Source organism: Herpailurus yagouaroundi, unplaced genomic scaffold (genome assembly GCF_014898765.1).
Source record: "Herpailurus yagouaroundi ecotype Mexico unplaced genomic scaffold, PumYag 139, whole genome shotgun sequence".
NCBI classification, from domain to species: domain Eukaryota; kingdom Metazoa; phylum Chordata; class Mammalia; order Carnivora; family Felidae; genus Herpailurus; species Herpailurus yagouaroundi.
The window spans coordinates 8,864,948-8,885,678 of NW_024412394.1; the positions used below are offsets into that span (position 1 = coordinate 8,864,948).

The following is a 20,731-nucleotide window of genomic DNA, read 5'->3' on the forward strand; positions in this document are numbered from 1 at the left end:
CTTTCATTTTCTTCTTTATATTTTTCTATATTTTATACATTTTCAGCTGTGAGCATGTATTACCCTTAATTTATGTTTTATTATGAAAAATTCTAAGCATATATACAAATGTAGCAAGAATATATGTACCCACTGCTGGGCCTCAATTATCATACATGGCTGACCTTGTTTCATCTATATCCCACTAGGGCCCCTGTCCCTGGATTATTTTAACATAAACCCTGGATATATCATTGATCCATAAATACCCCAAAAACATCTGGACCTTTTATATTTAATATACTCAAACTCTCCACTGGACTGTTTTAAAGTATTTGATACTTCATTTGCTCACAAACACTATAGTATGTATTTTTAAAATATAACCATAAATAATAATATCACACCTAAAAATTAACAATAATTTCTCAATATCAAATATCCAATTAGTGTCCCAATTTTCCTAATGGGTCTCATAAATGCCTTTTCACAGTTGGGTTGTTTAAATCAGGATCCAAACAAGATTTACACTGGAATTTGGCTGATATGTCCCTTGAGTCTTTTAAAATTTATTCCATAATGCTACCCCTCCTTTTCCATGCCATTTTATTTATCAGCAGCATATGGGTCATATGTTCCAAGAACTTCCTGAATGCATCCTCATGGTGTCTTCTAACATGTTCCTCTATCCCCTGTATTTTCTTTCAACTGCAAATTAGTTCTAGTGTCCACTCAGCTACTGGTTCCATTACATTTTTGTAAGAATATTTCAAATCACTGTATTATTTTTATAACCAGACAAAATAATAAGCTAAAAAAATGTTTTTAAAGGAACCCAAAGAAATGCCAGCCTTTTTAATTCATCCCTTGCAGCAATTCAATAAACTCAGTTTACAAAAGATGTTTTCAGAACACAGGTTAGGTCAAGACTTTCTGACACAAGAAAGATGCTCAGTGACTATTCGTGGACATATTTTTCCATTTTCCTTTTACATTTTAAATCCACCTCCCCTTCTGCGTCATTGGTGAGGTCTATTACTCTCTGGACAACGGCAATCCCTCCACTGGAAGCTAAGTCATCCTATAATTGCAGAAGTATTCTTCAATTTTCCTTTGTTTAAAAAAATGTAACATATGCACAGACAGGCATACCTCAGAGATACTGTGGGTTCAGTTCCAGACCACTGATATAAAGTGAATATAGCAGTAAAGCGTTTCAAGTGAATTTTTGGTTTCTCAGTGCATATAAAATTTATGTTTATACTGTACTATAGTCCATTAAATGTTCAATAGCATTATGTCTAAAAAAACAATTTAAAATATTTGATTGCTAAAAAATGCAAACCATCATCTGAGCTTTCAGTGAAATCATAATGTTTCTGCTGGTGGAGGGACCTGACTCCACTTGATGGCTGCTGACTGATCAGTGTGGCTATGGCAGTTTCTCAAAATAAGACAACAATGATGTTTGCTACATCATCTAACTCTTCCTTTCACAAATAATTTCTCTGTAGCATGTGATACTGTTTGATAGCATTTTACCCACAACAGAACTTCTTTCAAAACTGGAGTCAGTCCTCTCACACCCTGCCACTGCTTTATCGACAAACTTTATGTAATATTCTAAATCCTTCGTTGTCATTTCAACAATCTTCACAGCATCTTCACCAGGTGTAGATTCCATCTCAAGAAACCACTTTCTTTGCTCATCCACAGGAAGCAACTCCTCATCTATTAAAGCTTGATCATGAGATTGCAGCAATTCAGTCCCATCTTCAGGCTCCAATAGTAACATCAAAGAACACCGATCACAGGTCGCCATCACAAATATAAGCAAACAGTCATGAAAATGTCTGAAATACTGTGGGAATTACCAAAATGTGACACAGAGACACGAACTAAGCAGACGCTGTTGGAAAAATGACACCGGTAGACTTGCTCAACACAGGGTTGCCACAAAACTCTGCAAAGCACAATAAAACAAGGCATGCCTGTTTTATTTGAAATGAGAGAAAAATTTGAAATGAGAGAAAAAGAAAGAATAAGCCACCCATAAGGTCACTCCTCTAACATAGTCACTGTTACCTATATACTTTCTTACCATCTTTTTTTAGGGACACATATTTTGTACATAATTGTAATCAGTGAATATGGGTTTTGATACTCTTTTGTGAAATTAACACACTTAATGTATTTGACATTAAAAATATTTGTTGCTTATGTTAAGGTATAAAAAAGAGCAGTAATATATATACGTGTGTGTGTATACATATGTGTGTATATACGTGTGTATATATACACACTTATACATATATACATATGTGTGTACACACAAATGTGTATATATATATATATACACACGTGTCCATAGTTCAGCTTGAGAAAGAGACTTTACCATCCCCTAGGTACCCCCAGGGGCTCCTCCCTCATTCTCTTCTCTCCTCCCACGACTAGCCTGAATTTTTGTCTATGATCGCTTGTTCTTATATGGTTTACACATGCATGTGGACATCTAAACTTTTTTTAAGTTTATTCATTTATTATTTCTGAGAGAGAGAGAGCACAAGCTGGGGAAGGGCAAAGAGAGACAGGGAGACACAGAATCTGAAGTAGGCTCCATGGTCTGAGCTGCACAGAGCCTGACACCGGGCTCCAATTCATGAACCACCAGATCATGACCCGAGCTGAAGTCGGATGCTTAACCGACTGAGCCACCCAGGCACCCCATGCATGTGGATGTCTAAACACTTTATCATTAGTTCTGTATGTATCTGAACTTTATGTAATTGGGATCACACTGCAACTTGCTTTTCTACTTAACAGCTATGTTCCTGAGATCCTTCCCTGTTGTCGCACACAGCTATGGTTCATTCAATTTAATTGCATAGTTATATAGTTGTATTCCATAGTGAAACTACACCACAATTTATTGGCAATTTCTATACATAAAATTATATTGTAAATATCATGTCACATTGCTACATATCTTCAAAATAATTGTTAATTATACTAGAGTATTACGCTGATAGAGGAACTATCTTATTTGACAGTTATTCAACATATGGACATTGTGTGTGTGTGTGTGTGTGTGTGTGTGTGTGTATGTGTGTGTGTGAGCACACACGCGCATGTGGCTACTTTGTAAATAATGCTTCAGGGAGCATCTTTGTTTAAATAGGTTATTAAATGTTGTGTATTATTTCCTTCATGGAGGGAATGTGGGAAGATGGTCCACAGAAGTGGATCAAAATGTATGAATAAATAATATGGCTCTTTAATACACTGAATATCGCAATACCTCCAGAACCAGGGATTACCATTAAAAATGCATTCTTTGGAGGGGTGCCTGGCTGGCTTAGTTGGTGGAGCATCTGACTTTGGCTCAGGTCATGATCTGAGTGGTTCATGAATTCTGTGTCTCCCTCTCTCTCTGTCCCTCCCCTGCTCACGCTGTCTCTCTCTCTCTCTCTCAAAATAAATAAACATTAATTTTTTTAATGTATTCTTCAAATAATATGTTAAAATAGTATTTTGCTGCTGTTTCAATCTACATATCTCTTATTACAAAATTGAACATTTTCCATATATGTGTATGGTGCTATATGTAGTTATCTATTCAAGTGTCGAACCAAGGTTTTAGGGTTTTTTTTTTTTATTAGTTTTTTTATTTGTTTGAGCACGTCACAAAATAAAGATACAAATTCTGTCATATGAATGCAAATCTTTCCCTATTGTTACCCCACTGGTTTTTTACATGAAGAAATCTTTGATTTTTTTCTGTAGTTTGATGGACTGTTCTTTTCATTTTTGAGTGTTTTTCTTTTGTTTCTAAGCAATATTCAATTCTATAGATTTCCCTATGCCTCTACATTTTGCACTTAATTGTTTAATCAATATGTAATTCATTGTGGTGAAGTTAGAATGATTTTCTCCAAATTGCTAACTATGCATCACAATTATTTATTGAATAATTCTTCCTTCCCCCCCTGATCTGTGATGACTTCTTTATGATTTATCGAATTATTTATGTGAGGGTCTGCTTTTGAACTATCCTAGCTCACTCACCTACTTCCTCTTTTTTTTTTTTATATATATATATTTTTTTCAATGTTTATTTATTTTTGGGACAGAGAGAGACAGAGCATGAACGGGGGAGGGGCAGAGAGAGAGGGAGACACAGAATCGGAAACAGGCTCCAGGCTCTGAGCCATCAGCCCAGAGCCTGATGTGGGGCTCGAACTCACGGACCGTGAGATCGTGACCTGGCTGAAGTCGGACGCTTAACCGACTGCGCCACCCAGGCGCCCCCACCTACTTCCTCTTTTAATGTCAATACCATGGTGTTTTAATTACAAAGGTACACTTTAATATCTAGTATTGCTATATATTGTAATATCCAATAGATCTAACTCCCTTCTCCTCGAGCCATTTCCGAGATTCCCCATGAGGTTCTCATCTACATATTTTTCCATATAGACTGATAACCATCTTGTGAAATTTTAAAAATCCTGATGGGACTTTGAGAGGAATGGCATCAGACTCATGAACTAATTTCAGAAATATCTAAATCCTTAATTGTAATCTCACCACCTAGAAGTAGGGTTTTAACTTAATCTCTTTAAGCCTCCTTGATCTACAACTAAGCAATCTGTAATGATAATTTTATCCTTTTCTTTACAATATTTATTCTCTAAAGTTAATGTTACCACTTTCATAACTTTCTGCACTGGCTTTTTGTTTTGATCTCAGCCATATCCAATAATGCTTTTATTGTGGCCCCGATAAGTATAATGACAGTGGGCTGTATGAACTCAATCTTCCTTATTATACGAAGGAATGGTCATTTTATATACTCGTTTCTAAGTGGTTTGTAAAAATTAGAAGTTGAACTGACTGAATGTACTTCTGGAATTAATGAGATCATTGCATATTTTTACTTAAATAATTTATGTGAAGCAAATGAAAAAAATATATATATGAAGCCATTCCTGCATTCCATAACCTTCTTGGGTATAGTGGAACAATCATATACTCTATTGTCGAAATCTACTCACTAGAATTTCATCTAAAATTTTTACATTCCTACGAGAGACTGGTAGAGAGCCTCCCTTTGGGGGCTTGCCAGATTTGTTATCAGGGTCATGTTTGCTTGAAAAAAGAATCTGGAAGTATTCCATCTTTTTTCTAAATCCTGGAACAGTTTATATAACACAGAAATTATCTGTTCCTTGAAATTTTAAAATAATTTTCAAAGGCCTTTTTGTATTTTAAAATCTTCCACCTGGCCCAGGTATGTGTGTGTGTGTGTGTGTGTGCGTGCGCGCCCATGGGGACATTACCATATTTATATTTTTATACATTTAAAATGACACTGTAAGATATTGATCTCTAAAGGAATAAGGAACAGTTGCATTATAATTTACTGCCTTCCTTTCCCCCATGAAAGGGAGTGAATGCCCAAGAGGATAAAGCGCTAAGAAATAAGTCATGTTCCCAGGTTTTTGTTCTAACAGCCTCCCTTTTAGAGGCCCATAAGGGAGGCTATAGATGGTGGTCAGGGAATATTGAATGCGGAACCATCCACAATTCATTGAGGCTGAGCAAGTTTGGCATCCACACCTTTTAACACTGACATCTGGACCTAGGAAACCTAAGATCTGAAAAGAAAAGGAGATCATCAGTCTGCCACAGGTCACCTTGAAGTGTGTGGTAAAGGTCTTCCGATTTTGTAGTCCAGCAAGCCACCAGTAGGACACTGTACTTCTTACAGAGCAACAAAAGTTTGTAATTCTAAGGCTTTCTCTACTGACTGCAGGGCTCCTGGATCAACGACCCTCCAAACACTTCACGGGAACCACAAATAAAGATTCAGAATTGTTAGGGACTGAAAGTCTGTGTCCCACCCCCCACCCCCAACCCAAATTCATACGTTGAAACCCTAGCCCCCAATCTGATAGTATTAGGAGATGGGGCCTTTGGGAACCAACTAGATTAAGAAGACTCACAAGGCTGGAGCCCCATGACGGGATTAGTGTCCTTATAAGAAGAAGAGACACCAGAGCTTCCTTTTTTTGCAAGGACACAAAGAAGATGTCAAATGAGCACACATCAAGATGGCGGCCGCCTACAAACTATCCTAAGAGCTCTCAGAATGAAACCTGCCTTGCCAACACCTTGATCTTTAGACTTCCCCTTCAGAACTGTGAGAAATAAATTTCTATTTTAAGCCACCCAGTCTGTGGTATTTTGTTATGGCAGCCCAAGTTGACCAAAGCAAGGGGGCTGTGGTAATGTCTGTCCGAAAGAACACGGAGCCATAACTAGGCACACTGAATAGCCTGCTGTGGGGAGAGATACACCTGAGGAGAAACAAGTAGTAAGGAGTCTGAATGAAGATGGAGGGTCTCCTAGAACAGGCGAGGACTGTGCTGTATGAGCATCTGTGAGAATACAACCAGGACTCAAACAGTGACACCGTGCCCAAGAACAAGGACGTGAACAGGGCAGTAACTGCATATGTGGTATGTTGGTCAATGGTCTGCTTTTTCTTGAAAAAGACACATCTCAGTTCGTGTCCTTGTTCACAGGAGATCCGTGAAGTGTTAGAGGTCAACGAAGCGTTGGGATTAGGTCACCTTTTGTCAGTCAAGGTGATGAGTGTTAGAATAGCCCGGCAGGAAGGCACGGACCTCAAAACCCTCTTCGGAGCTAGGATTCCATAATTCCACTCAGGATTTCGCACAAGCGTGCAAGCGGTTTTTTTCTCCCCCCTCCACAATGACAGAGAAATTGCTTTCACACCAGTCATGGCCTCACACAGAAGCTTAATCCCTGGCTGGAAGGCAAAACATGCTTGTGGCAAAGCCAAGCAGGCATGTGAAGTGAAGCAGAATGAGGAATGTTTTATGACTGTTTGGGATGCCAGGGGTGGCTGGGTATATGTTGGGTTTTTTTTTAAGGACTCCAAAAGACATCTTAACTCATACTGTTTTGGCAGCTTCAAGATGCAACAGTTACTACAAGCCCTAACAGCAGTGACTGATTTCTCACAAGCACCCTTTCCTTTCTGGAGCTTTAAATTCTCTCTCTCTCTCTCTCTCTCTCTCTCTCTCTCTCTCTCTCTCTCTCTCCGTGTGTGTGTGTGTGTGTGTGTGTGTGTGTGTGTGTGTGTGTGCTTTCCCACACATAGAGGCACATACCACACAACTGACAGCCAAGTCCAACTGAACAGATTTATCATTTTTAGGGTGAAACTGTGGAAAAAGAAAAACTGTTGACATACCTTTTAATCTGAACTATGTAGGTCTTGCAAGACTTTCTTTCTACCGGCAGAAAATCAAACTAACAATTCTAAGTTAATGACGAGAGTAAACAGTTCCTTCTTTATAAAATGAATTGGACTCATCAAGCCTTGCGTTCAAGTGAATTTCTCTGGCTCCTTTAAGTCAAATAAAGAGATGGCTTAAGAGAATTCCTAGGCTCTAAGAGTCTTTAAAAAGTAGGATTTGCCCCCCTAAACTTGCACATGAAGTAAATAACTCTCCATCTCCCCAATGCTTGTTACCCACAGATTGCAATGAAGGATCCAACTGCGTGAGGTAGTTTTTACAGGCAATGTCAGGAAAAAATACTCCTTTTCTTAAATGAAACTCTTTTATGAAATTCTCTGCTAACAGATGTTAGGTTTTTTAAAACATCCCTCCACTAAGGAAGGCAAAGCAAAAGAAGCTGGTAACTCTAGGCCAACCCCTTCCAATTTTTTTGATAGTTCTTCATCCAAGTCATCTACATATGAGAACGACTTGTCTGGACCAAGTAATTTAGGGTCAATCATCTAATTATTACTGGTTCCCATCTAGTTATCACAATGGTGACCAGCTCCAGGGTCAGCAAACGACCTACAGAAAATTTAAGACTTATTTTAGTCTATATGCAAGGGCGAGAGTATGAATTTTTCTCAGGTCTATAAGTTCCTGGTTGTTCTGGAAATTTTTCTTCTATCTGCAGATCCCTCACTGTACCCTATTCACCCCGCATTATCAGGTTATCTCTTCCTGGTTTTGAAACATAAGTGATAAAGCTTGAGGGTACTCGAGAGAGCACAGGTGTGCTCTCCCACCGCTAATCTGGGAACCCCGAACCAAGACAGGTGGCTCTGCTGAGATTCTGAGAGGTCAGCTTTATGGCACTAAAATCTTTAGAAAATAATTCACAGCATTTTGTCAGCTAGACTTCAACTGAAATAAATGCCCAAGACCAGATTCTTGCTTCTACATCATCTCACTTGATTCAGGTGATCCTAAAATCCATCCACTCAGAAAACCCCAAATGGTGTGGTTGGTTTAGGAAGCCAAAGCTGAAGAGGGTCACTTGCCCCTTCCGGAGCCTCCAAACTGAGCAAGAAAATCAGTTGGGATAGATCATGACAGGCCTTCAACTATGTTTTTAGATGTTTATTTATTTATTTTGAGAGACAGAGAGAGTGAGAGCAGGGGAGAGGCAGAGAGAGTGGGAGAGAGTGAATCCCAAGCAGGTTCCGTGCTGTTAGCACAGAGCCCGATATGGGGCCCAGTCTCAAGAACCATGAGATCAAGACCTGAGCCGAAATCAAGAGTCAGACACTCAACCAACTGAGCCACCCAGGTGCTCCAGGCCTTCAACTACTTATAAAACTTTTCAACTAAGAATATATTAATAAATTACTGCAAAATAAAAATCCCCTCACTTCCAGGGATTATACCTACATTTAACTTAACTGTATGCTACTAAAATTTTCTTTTTTTTTAGATTTTCCCCGAAATGAATTCTAAAATAAAAACCATTCCAGTGGAAAAAAAATCCATAAACACTAAATTTTTTAGCACCTTTATTTACCTCATCTCTAACTGAACTAATCAGTGGCAAACAATAAATTTGTAGTGAAGAGAGTTAATTTCCTAGACTAAATGCACACATAAACACATAAATGTGACAATATTTGGAGATATATGAAGCAAATAAAGATAACATTTGTTGGGCCAGCCACTGGGACACTGGGCATTTTACTTGGATTATCTCAGTTAATCCTTACAACAGACCTATAAAGTAGGTGCTATTCTACTCCCATTTTATAGATAAGGTTTAAATGAGGAACTTCATTAATGTAATTTAATCTCCACTAACCCAGAATTTGAGTTTAGCGTTTACTCTGGCTATAAAAAGGTTGAATAAGCATATGAGAAATTAAACAGAATAGTAGAAGGCACGATCAATCTACTAGAAGGTCCTATGTTTTAAGACATAGTGAGAAGCAGATGCTAATTGCAAGCCTGTCTGGGAACTGTTTGGGAAGATTTTGTCTGAAACTATGCTATGGTAAGATATTTTAAAATGCAGACTTTCACTAGTTAAAAACAGGTTTCGTCTCACTGTTACTTCCAACAATGGGTCTAGATCAGTGGAATTTCTATAGATTTCTATGCATGATACAGTATAGTGGATGTCAGCTGCCACTTTCCTGGTACCCATCTCCTCCCTGCCCCCCCGGCTCTGTCTTGTCCTCTTCCTGCCAGTCCTGGTGCTTTAGGGAAAGCTGACACACTCCTCCAGTAGAGGGACAGACCAACCAGAAAAACCTCCCATCCCTGCCAATCAACAGAGGGCACTGGGATTGGCTGTGGACTAAGCACATGGCTCAATTTGGGCCAATGAAATGCCAGGGTTGGTTTCCTGGGGATGGAATTCTGGGAAAGACACTTTCTCAGTCTTCTAAGGACTTTCTTTACCAGAAGGAATGCTTCTTTCCTCCTGACCAGAGGGATGCAACTATGAGCCCAGGAACTCCTGCAGCCATTCTGCCTCCCTGAGGAAAGCCAGCCTGAGGATGAACTGACATCACGGAAGAGTGACAGAGAGATGGAAAGAAATAATGGTTGACATCATGCTGAGCTGCTAGTTCACATCCACAATACAGCCCACCCCATCCCTAACTTTGCAAGTACATGAGCTGATTAGTTAATTCCCTGTGCTGTGGGAGCACTTTTGAGTTAGGTTTTATGACAGTCACAACCCCAAAGAATCCCAACTGACACGTGAGAAAAAAACAAACACTAATTCACACCTTTCTCCTGCAAGTACCTGGATTTTGCTTTACACTGTTTCACAACTGTTTCAAGTGGTTTTGTGTTGGTTTTCTCCTAAAAATGTCACAGGCTTCTGCCCCTCCCCCGTTCATGATCTGTCTCTCTCTGTCCCAAAAATAAATAAACGTTGAAAAAAAAAATTAAAAAAAAAAATGTCACAGGCTTCCCAGAAACACTTTCATGAATTCATGAGTGGCCTTGGGCAAGTCACTTGACTTTCCTGGGTCTTTTCAACTACAAAAGGGTGAAGTTTGATTAGAGGATTTCTGTTGCTCCTTCCAGCCCTCACAGTCCAACAGATCTATGTGGCTGACCTAATAATGCAACGTTTCGCTCACTTCACCAAACAAAACCCCTCTTTGGATGGAGATATCCTCTGCAATACAACCTAAGCAACCTGTATCTCTTGCTTGGTCAGATATTTCCCTTTCGCACCTCTACATTCACCCTTCTCCACTCAGCTCTGCTTCCCCAGAGGATCTGATCTCTTTGGACAGCATCGGTATGGCTCCCCGCCTTCTAGCTTCTGGCTGAGTGTGCCTAATGGGAGGCATCATCAGGAGACGGGAGAACTGACGAGTGAGTTCAGTGAGGAGATTTATTCCCCTGGCTCTTCCCCAGCAGAGTTGCTGAAGGTTGACTGCACCCTTCTACCAGAGATAACCTTTCCATGTAGCTTCTCTTTCTAGTTCTAATAACCAGCCCTTCCCTCTTTCTTTCAGGACTAGGTATGGTAACAGCTCCCTGACGTCCCTAGCCCTGGGATGCTTCCACATCCTGTGCTCGGTTCTCTTAACCCTGCCTACGCCACTACAAACAGCCCCTTCAGGAAAAGCTCTTAGATTACTCCATTTGAGTGAACCATCTGTTTCTTACTGGAACCCCAAGACACAATGGCTTAAAAATTAAATCAAAATCAAGCACAACAAAAGAGAAACAGAAGCAATCAGCTTTGAGTCCCACATAAGAGAGATGAAAAGTGTGGCGCGTGCCAAGAAAAACAACCTGCACATATCAAATTAGACACCCGCCACCCTCCTTCCCTGCCGTCACTGAGAATTTGTGGAAAATAGCCATCTCTTGCTATGCCGGGGTTTAAACATACAAAAAAAAAACCTGTTTATACACAAATTTATTGACCCTTCAGACACCGTCTGCGTGGGGCCTGGCAGAAGAATCACAGCTATGCGCCCATTTTCTAGAGGGACAAACTGAGCTTGGAAGAGAACGGAGGGCCAGAAATCTGCCTCTGACAGGCCCTGTGGGGGTTCTCAGCGCAGCCTTCCGTACTGCAGCTCTCCAGAGATGTCTAATTCCCCCTGAACGCAGATAGAGCTACCATCCATGAGGGTCCTTTGGCTCCTCCGCTATTCACAACAACTGCAAAGTCAAGAGAGACAAGGCACGGTGCCCTCAGCCCCATTCGAAGGGATGCTGAATTCCAGCGCGTGAATCCATAATCGCCAACCATTTCCCAGAGAGACCTTTTCCAGAAATCTAGGGTTGTCCAGGCCCACGGCAGCCCCCCTCCCCTTCGCAAGGCATTTTCCACACCGCAGGTATCAAAGAAACACTTTTAGGACTCCTTCATCACAAAGCATTTCAGAGCAGCTATACCTGTTGCAGGATTGGGAGGCTTAATCTTTCAGGGTCGTCCTGCTTCCATGTCTTCCTCCTTCAGCATCCTCCAGAGCCGGGGCCTGTGGGAAGGACCCAAAAAGCACATCAGGATATTTGCCCTCAACATGAGAAAGATCCTATCGATCAGGAGAGACCAGAGAGGCAGCCCAGGATGGAGCCCTGAAGAATCCAACAGTTGATAGGCCTGCCCTGGAGGAGGACCCTGCAAAAGCTGCTGAGGAGGGTCCCCAAGGGAGAGGAGAATTTAGGAAAGAAAGACACCCAACTCCCTTGTAGTTACTGAGGCCTGCAACCCAGGAGTCACGGCGACTCCTCTCTTTCCTTCACACTCCGCATCCAATCCACCAGCAAATGATGGCAACGTGATTCTTCAAAATATCTCCAGACTCGCCACTTTCTCACCACCTCCATGGCTACCACGTTGGTCCAAGCCAGCGGCTTCTCTTGTTGGGCTATTGCGATAACTTCCTAACTGGTCTCCCTACTTCCACCCTTGCCTTTCCATAATCCATCTATTCTGTGGGTTGAATTGTGCCATGGGTTGGATTGCGTGTCCCCCAAATTCCTAGGTTGAAGTCCTAACCCCAGTACCTCAGATGAGGGCCTTATGTAGAAATGGGGTCACTGCAGATGTAATTAGCTGTGAAGAGGTGGTCATCCTGGAGTAGGGTGGGTCTCTCATCCAGTCTGACTGGTATCCTTACATAAAGGGGAAATTAAGACACAGGCCCTCACACAGGGAGAATGCCGATGTGTGAGAGGGTTGCTGTTCTTCTGTCACAAGCCCAGAAACTACCAGAAGGTGAGAAAGGGGCCTGGAACAGATCCTTCCCTACTATCTTCAGAGGGAACGAGGCCCTGCTAACACCCTGATCTCAGACTTCTGGCCTCCAGAACTGTGACAAAATATACTTCTGTGACTTTAGCCACCCAGTTTGTGGTACTTGGTCATGGCAGCCTTAGCAAACTAATACACCATGGTCCCACGGCAGCCTCAGTGATCATTCAGAAATCACTGTTCTTGGGGCGCCTGGGTGGCACTTAACCTAAGCGCCGACTCTTGATTTCAGCTCAGGTCATGACTTCACGGTTCACGAGATAGACCCCCGCGCTGGGTTCTGTGCTGACAGTGCAGCCTCTGCTTGGGATTCTCTCCCCGCTTCTCTCTCTGCCCCTCCCCCATGCCCATGCCCATGCTCTTTCTCAAAATGAATCAACAACAACAACAAATCACTCTTCTGCTCAAAACACTCCTATAGTGTTTCATTTCTCTCAAAATAGAAGGCAAAGTCCTTGAAATGACCTTTAAGGCCCACATGACCTGGCCTGGCCTCTTCCTTGATGTTTTCTTCTCCTACCCTGCCTTTCTTCAATCTCCTCCAGCCAGGATGGCCTCCTCAAACATCCCCAAGCAGGACCCTCCCTCAAAGCCTTTACACTTGCTCTTCCCTCTGCCTGGAACATTCTTCTCCCAGGTGTCCTTTACTTTCTTCAGGCTCCTGTGACAATGTCACTTTCTCAGTGAGACTCTCCCCTATGAACCCCAGCGCCCATCCTATGCCCCTCCCCGGTTGTATTTTTCTTCATAGCATTTATCAGCACCTGACATTTGTTTGTATTTTTACCTTCCTCCCTCACACCAGTCTGTAAACTCCTTGAAAGCAGGGGCATGGTATTATGGTTTGTCCCGGATACTGGTACCTAGTAGGTACTCAAGAAATAATTGCTGAGAGATTTATTTATGGAATGAAAAAAGCCAAGAGAGGTGCAGAAAGGGGGAAGTTGTCCAATGTCAAAAGTAGCGAAGAGTCCAGAAAGATAAGGAGTGGAGCATCCACTGGGTGTGGTAATATGGAGGCCACAGGTGAGCTGACAGAGGGCAATTCCTGTGGGAGGCAGGAGTCCTCTGCAGCAAATCCAACCAGGTCCCTCCCCTGTGCCAGGCACACCTCCCATAGGCAGAAACCAGCCCGAGTGGGCTGTGTCAATTAAGAAGCAAAACCTGAGGGCAGGTTCTTTCCAGACATCTGTCTGTGAGGGGAGGAGAAAAGGGAATGAGAACTAGAGACGGTGAAGGTTTGAGGTTCGGCTTGAACTGGGTTCCTTAAGGGGGTGAGGTCCCAGGAGTGACAGGAGATGCGGGGGATTCACGTACAGGAAGAAGGTTCTCTCTGGCCGGGAGGGGGGATGCGTCCATCTCTGAGGGGAAGGAAATCAGGTTGGATGAGCCCCAATGTCAGTACCCACAAGGGAGCGAAGACAGGAACCTGAGGGCTCAAAGCTGAGCTGCTAGAACCTGTCAATGAATAAATGAAGCCAGGCTGTCTCCTGAATGAATAAGGGCAGACAGGAGCTTGATAGGGGATGTGGTGTGAAACACCTCACCGAGAGGAGTCACGTAGGTGTAGGGGTGGCCCTAAAACCAGAAGCCTCCTTAAATTTTGTGCCCTCAGTGCTTCACCGGCCTCACCCAGCGGTGACAGCGGTCAGAGAGAGAGAGCCTACTGCTGGCCAGCAACACAGAGGGCCCAACGGAAACTAGAAGCCTTGGTTTCAGAGAGACCCAATCCTCAGGGCTGTGGGGTTCTGGAGAGGCCCTCGGCAGCCTGGGTTGAGTCTTCCCCAAACCGAATCCGGAGGCCCAAACAGCTCCGTCCACCTCTGCCAATGCTGCATGACTGTCCCAGGCTCCCAAAGTCAGACCCTGGAGAGCCCTCCGAGCCCTCACCCTGCACTCCCGATTCCTCCCTCTTAGTCACACATCGAGTCTCGTACACCACAAGAGGATTCCTCCTCTGCCCGGGCACCCACAGCTGTGTGCTGGGTGTGACACAAGTTAAACCCTCACACGACAGTCCTGTGAAGTGGTTTTAGCTTCCATGCATAGTCGATGAAACTGAGATTCAAGAAATTCAGTAACCTGCTCGAGGAGGTCACATGGGCAGCAAGGGGCAGAGCTGGGGTTTGAAATCTTCCGTGTCTTCGTCTTCCTTTCTGTATTCATGTCACCACCCTCGTCCCAGCCCTCAGAGCTTCACTCCTAGAATTCAACAGGATCCATGCGTTCTTACCTCCCGGCATTCCCCATTTACAGGGCACCCAGCCAGAGGAGTCTTCCTACAGCACTGTTTTTATCTAACCCCGTCCGGTTCAGTTGGCCTCGGCAGCTCCTGATAACAGGAAAATTTCAAACTCGACAGCCAGTCCTTGGGACCCTTCATGAAGGATGCACATCAGCTGCTTCTTTTTTTTCTTTTTTGTAGAGGAGAGAGAGCAAGAGAGAGCGCGCGCACCTGCGCGAGTCGGGGAGGGGCGGAGAGTGAAAGAATCCCAAGCAGGCTCCACACTGTCAGCGCACAGCCCGACATGGGGTTCAATTCCACAAACCTTGAGATCGTGACCCGAGCTGAAATCAAGAGTCAGACACCCAACCGACTGGGCCACCCAGGCACCCCCCATATTAGCTTCTTCAATCTTGTTTCCCACATGCACTGCCTGCCCCACCCCTCCGGTGTTCCCCTCCCCCTGCAGCTCCACCCCTCTGACCCCCTGCTCTTGGCCCTCTCATGCAGCCCACTGAGCCACACCACCCCAGCTTCATAGCTCTCTGGCTCCTCTGAGCTCACTGCATTTACCTTCCATGTACACCGCAAACCCCGTGAGGGTGACTAGTATTCGTGTTGAAAATGCTTGGAATTGCCCACTGCTCAACACAGGGCCTCTTGAATGGCAAACGTGACTTGATCTACAGAACAATTCTCATGTAGCTCAGATGATATACTTGTAGGAGTTTTTCAGAAAATACAGAACTGGGATGGGTCAGGGATGGGACACAAGGCCATCTTCAAGTATCTGGAAGCATACTTCTGGTTCCTCCACAGGAACACCTGGAGTCTGGCATCCTATAAGAGCTATCCCAGTGAGAAGGAGGGTGCTAGATAGATTTAGCTCCCCGTCCTCTTCCTGCTCCTACATATTCAAGGTCTTGGCATCCTTCCTTAGCTACCCCTTCACATGCTCCCATAGACATAGATGTCCTGTCTTCTTCCTTGTTAAAGCGAAGAGCTTGAGATGTGAGAAATCCAGCTCAACAGGGTTCGTGGTGATGAGCAGAATGGTCAGTCCTGGATGCCCAGAAGTAGGAAAAAGGATACTCCATTTCTGGGGAATTGGGAGTTGGCCCTAACCTACTTCAGTCATTAGTCAGGGACCACACAGTAATTCTGGGGTTCGTGAGGCCACAGGAGGAGGATGAGTGGGGAAGATGAAAGTCAGTAAAGGCCATCAAATCACACCCCATACCTGAATAAAAAGGTCTGGGAGAAAACTATAGGGGTCAAGGTGATGCCGTCTGTGAAGAGGCCCGGTAAGAAATCCAAGTCTCCTGAAACCAGCGGAACTGAAGGCACAGTATGGTCCTCATGACACAGTTGAAATAAAGAGCTCTGCAGTCAGCCCTCGGATCCAGTCCTGACCTTGTCACCCAGTGGCTGTCCAATCTTAGGCTCGTCACTCAACCTCTCTGAGCCTGTTTCCGCAGGAGCTAATGTGAGGCCTAAATAAAACAAATGTATAAAACCATCTAGCACAGTGCCTGGCTTTATATAAGGGGCCCAATAAATGCTGCCCCCCTCCCTCCTTCCAGCCTTCAAATCTCAGAACTCTCAAACCTGTATAATGAGAACAAGTACAGAAGCTACAGGGCACTTCTCAGAGAGAAGGTTTGCAAAGAAAGATGGCCAAAGTCAGCAAAGGGAAGGAGAACAAAAGGGCCACCCCATGGCCTCTAAGAGAGAAGGCGCTGGACCTCTGTGAACACCCGGGTTTCAAAACACAACAAAGCTTCGGGCCTCACACCGGACCCAAACAGGAAGTTTGTGACAAACTTAGCAAATACGCAGGCACAACTGCGGGAGGTTGTACACCACTCAGAAAAGATGAAAACCAGCACCTCTCGGGGGTCAGGGTGGATTAAAAGGAGCGTGCCCACCCCCAGCATTCCAAATGCACAAAACTCTTCCTGGGCCTCAGGGAGCACCCTGCCTTGTGCTCCTCCTCACCCCAAGCACGTGGGCCAAATCACACGAGCTGCTCTGGTTTTCCAAAGGCAGGGTCTGTCAACTCCTCCCCACCCTCTGTCCTTCCTGTACCTCCTTAGGCATCAAGGACAGCAGTGAACACCGCCCCCTGAACAGCAACCAGGGGCCTGGGTGACTTAGGTGTGTGGGATCACTTCTCAGCTGGGAGAACTCAGCACAGAAAGAGGAAGTGATGTGTGGAGATGTCTGGCCAATGTGTGTTTCACCCCCCCCCCCCCCCCCCCCCACCGCTCCACAATGGGGTCACCAGGCTGCCATTTTTTCCTCCCTCTGAAATGCTGCCTGGCACTAACATTTTCGTGTTACTTGCACTGTTCACGCTGGCGTGGGCACCGTAACTTCAGATCATGTTAAGTGGAGACAAACGGCGACACACCTAACGTCCATCATCTGTGTCCCATCTCCCCCAGAGTGAAAACTAGGAGATCTCCTCCCCTCTGTACACACTCTCTCAGCACCTGCGGACTGAGTCTTGAGACCGGACCATACGGTTGCTAAGCGTGCTTGATGAATGAATAAACCACGTCAATATGATTTCTACGACCTTATCCCCTACTGGGTGGTGTCGCTCTTCTTGATGCACCTTCAGCACACAGGTCCCTGGTTCCTGCCCTCCCGGGTGAAAGGCCCAAGTGCAAGCTCAGTCCCGTCAGCCTCACTGCCCACCCACTGCCTCCTTGGCACCCTCCAGCCGTGTTTTCCCCACCTCCCCAAGTTAGGTTCCTTTAAAAAAAAAAATGACTCATTTAGGAAAAGACAAAACCAAAAACTTCTATGGTAAAGATAAAACAGCACCCAATCTCTTTAAACATCCCCTACTCCATGTAGAATTTAGATCTGATAAAGACTCCCCCAACTGGACCTCTTATTTTGGAACTTACGGTACATATGATTCTTCTAGCAGAAGACATTTCCAGTAATGTCTCCTCTCTGAACTTTTCAGGGTCTTCTTTTAAATGGAGGTGGACTCAGGCCTCCAGTCAGTAGCTTCTTCAAAATGAGAGAATGAGAAATTAAAGTCCGGGCTCTCAACTCCCGGAGCAAAAATTAATTATTTGATGTTTCATTCTGTTTAGGATTCTGACTAATGACAGAGGACGCTGGCCTTATATCATTGGCCAACTAAGAATTAAGGGGAGTTTTTCATCAAAAGTAAAACTTCTTGGCCTGTAACAAGTTTATAACATTTTGTGCACCGTATTTGAAAGGAACGAAATTATGTAATACAACACGCAGAATTGCAACGTTTTCGGGCTAAAATGAGCAATTAGGAGAAACCTGACCTAGGGGTTGAACATTGGCTTGCATTCCCAGGCCTCATCCCCAGAGATTCGTCGGACACCTCTGGGCTGGAGTGGGGATCCGGCATTGGGTATTTTTTTTTTAAGTTTCCTAGTGATTTTAATGTGCATCCAGGATTAAGAACCGTGGATCTGTTGTAGTTAGGAAAACGGAGATCTCAGCAAATTAAGGCACGGTCCAAGACTGCATAGCCAGAGACAAAACCAGAACCCAAATCTGACGTGTAGGGACTCTCCATCCAGTTCTGCAGTCTCAACTCAGATTCTTAGCATTCAGAGATTTGTTTGAAACTTCTCTCTCTCTCTCTCTCTCTCTCTCTTTTAGTTTGGGGCACTAACACAGAGTTACCAACTTCTGGTTTTGTCAAGCAAGGGTATTTTTATAAATATCTACCAATTACTGTCACTGCTTCCAGACAGGTCTCTTGCTCATTTGCATACCTGCTGCTGGCCCTACCTCAATCCTCGTCCAGGAGGTAAGATTTAATAGTATCTGGCCCCTGCCCACAGTCTCCCGCACCTCTACTCACCCGGCTCCTCACAACATCCAGGTGACAAACCCAAACAAAAGCCAGGCCTCAAAAATTCGCCATCTCCTCCTTTCCCTAACTCCACAATATCTTTTTTTTGTTTTGAGTTTATTTATTTTGAGAGAGAGCGTGCGTGTGCAGGTGGGGAGGAGAAAGAATCCCAAGCAGGCTCCGTGCTTTCAGGGCACAGCCCGATGCTGGGCTCAATCCCACAAACTGTGAGATCATGACCTGAGGTGAAATCAAGAGTCGGATGTTTAATGGACTGAGCCCCCCAAGCGCTCCTCCACAATATCTGTTTCTGAAAGCCCCTTCACTGACTACAAACTACTTCCCAGTCTCTCCAAACCCACCCTTCACCTTCCTCCAGAATGACATGTGACAAGTGATATTTGCACAACTTACAACAACCAGTATTCCCAGGTTGTTGTTCCATGCACGTTATCCCTTCTACATTTTTCCCTCATCAAGGATATACTGGAAACTTTTAAAGAGGACCACCTCTGAGGAATAGGATTAGGGGTGACGGGAGGGCAGGGGGTGTTCTCTTTATACTCTTTCAGTTTTAATTTGGGGCAAGCATTTTTTTTAATGGGACAAAACGAATCTCTCCCCCTCTTTCTCTCTTTCTCACACGAGCACGCACGCGCGCGCGCGCGCACACACACACACACACACACACACACACACACAAAAGAGGTTACAAAATATAGTATCTAAGTATCTACCATCTAAGTAGTTTGCTTCCACTCTGTAAATACAGAAAATCACCTGGGAAGTCTCCATCCCCAAGTTCTAAATGTAAATGATATCTAGGTGGCAGGATTATGGGTGACATTAATTTCACTTCCCTTTCTTCTTTGCTTATCTTTATTATGTTCTGTTTACATTATAAGGGAATAATGAAAGGTTAAAACCTGGACCTAAAGCATTATCTGATCTCTGAAACCTACATAGCCTTGAGAAGCAAAGGTGCCAGAGCAGGGCCAGTCTGGTGATACGTATCGAGAAATCTCCTTTTTGTAAAATGAAAGAGGTCTCTCTGGGACCGAGTCTACCACTGCAACTGACCCCAAGGCACGCCCAAGCCCCGCCAGTCCCCAGGAATAGCGGCAGAAGAGGTGCCTTAGCCCAGCTGTCAAGCCCCTTCTGGGACCTGTCTGGCCGCCTCAGCTTCACCTCGCCCTTCTCCCTGAGTTTGAGCCACATGGATCAGCGCTCTCTCCTGAGGGTCTCTTCTGGTCCCTGTCTCTAAGTTTCTATCGAGGCTGTGCCACCCACCCCTACTTATTTCCTTCCTGAGTGTCTGCCAAGGCAAGCAGCCAGGCCTGCTCCAAGGAGCAATCAAACCCACAACTTGTAGATCGGGAGTCTAGAAACTCTTAAGATGGAGTATACGCTATGGAATTCTCCACACACAGTCTCCACTGCTCCCTACTGTCTAACGAGGCAGTGAAGAGGGGTGACAGAGTCTTCCAGGCAGCAAGAACCATGAGCTTAAACATCTGGAGGCCGGAGGATGTGTGATGTGTTCAGAGGAGAAGGGGCATTTGGGATGTCTGGGGCATCTCCTAGCACATCCAAGACCCAGCAGAGAGAAAAATCTGGAGAAACTTGACACCAAAATGTAGCAAAGAGAGGCCCAAGCAAAGAGTTTTCATCCTTCTGCTTGCCCACAATTCACTCTACCCTTCCAGTGTCTAGTTGGGTCTAGGCCAACAGGAGTGGGTGGAAAAAACAGGAATAGAGAAAAAAGAAATGAGATTAAGCAACACCACAGGGAGGAAGGCTGAGGTCCTTCCAGTGAAACATCGCATCTTCCTAAGTGGTTCTGGGCAATTCCTGAGGCGTGTGGGGAACATGGCTGGTGTTTAAGCCTCTCCTGAGGCCCTGAAGGTGAAGGATGTTTGCCAACTCTTCAAACTTCCAGGACCCCCAAGAGACATTTTGTAAGAACGTTGAGACTTCAAAACTGCTCAAACTCCAACTGGCCAATGCTCCACCCAGAAGCCTCTATGGCCTATATGAGGCCTTTTGGGAAATACTCGTGGAGGCCCCAG

The 20,731-nt window shown here is 44.4% G+C and overlaps 1 protein-coding gene across 12 annotated transcripts in view; it reads right to left on the reverse strand.

The window, feature by feature from the left end:
- The window catches only part of TRERF1 (transcriptional regulating factor 1), a 211,844-nt gene that overhangs the window by 113,573 nt on the left and 77,540 nt on the right, over nucleotides 1–20,731 (reverse strand). For 11 of the 12 annotated variants that reach the window (XM_040473501.1, XM_040473499.1, XM_040473503.1 and 8 more), the window contains exon 3: nucleotides 11,718–11,800. The exons of the other annotated variant lie outside the window; for it this stretch is intronic. The gene's annotated coding sequence lies outside the window, so the exon portion shown is untranslated. The remainder of the gene's footprint in view (nucleotides 1–11,717; nucleotides 11,801–20,731) is intronic. 12 annotated transcript variants of the gene reach the window in all.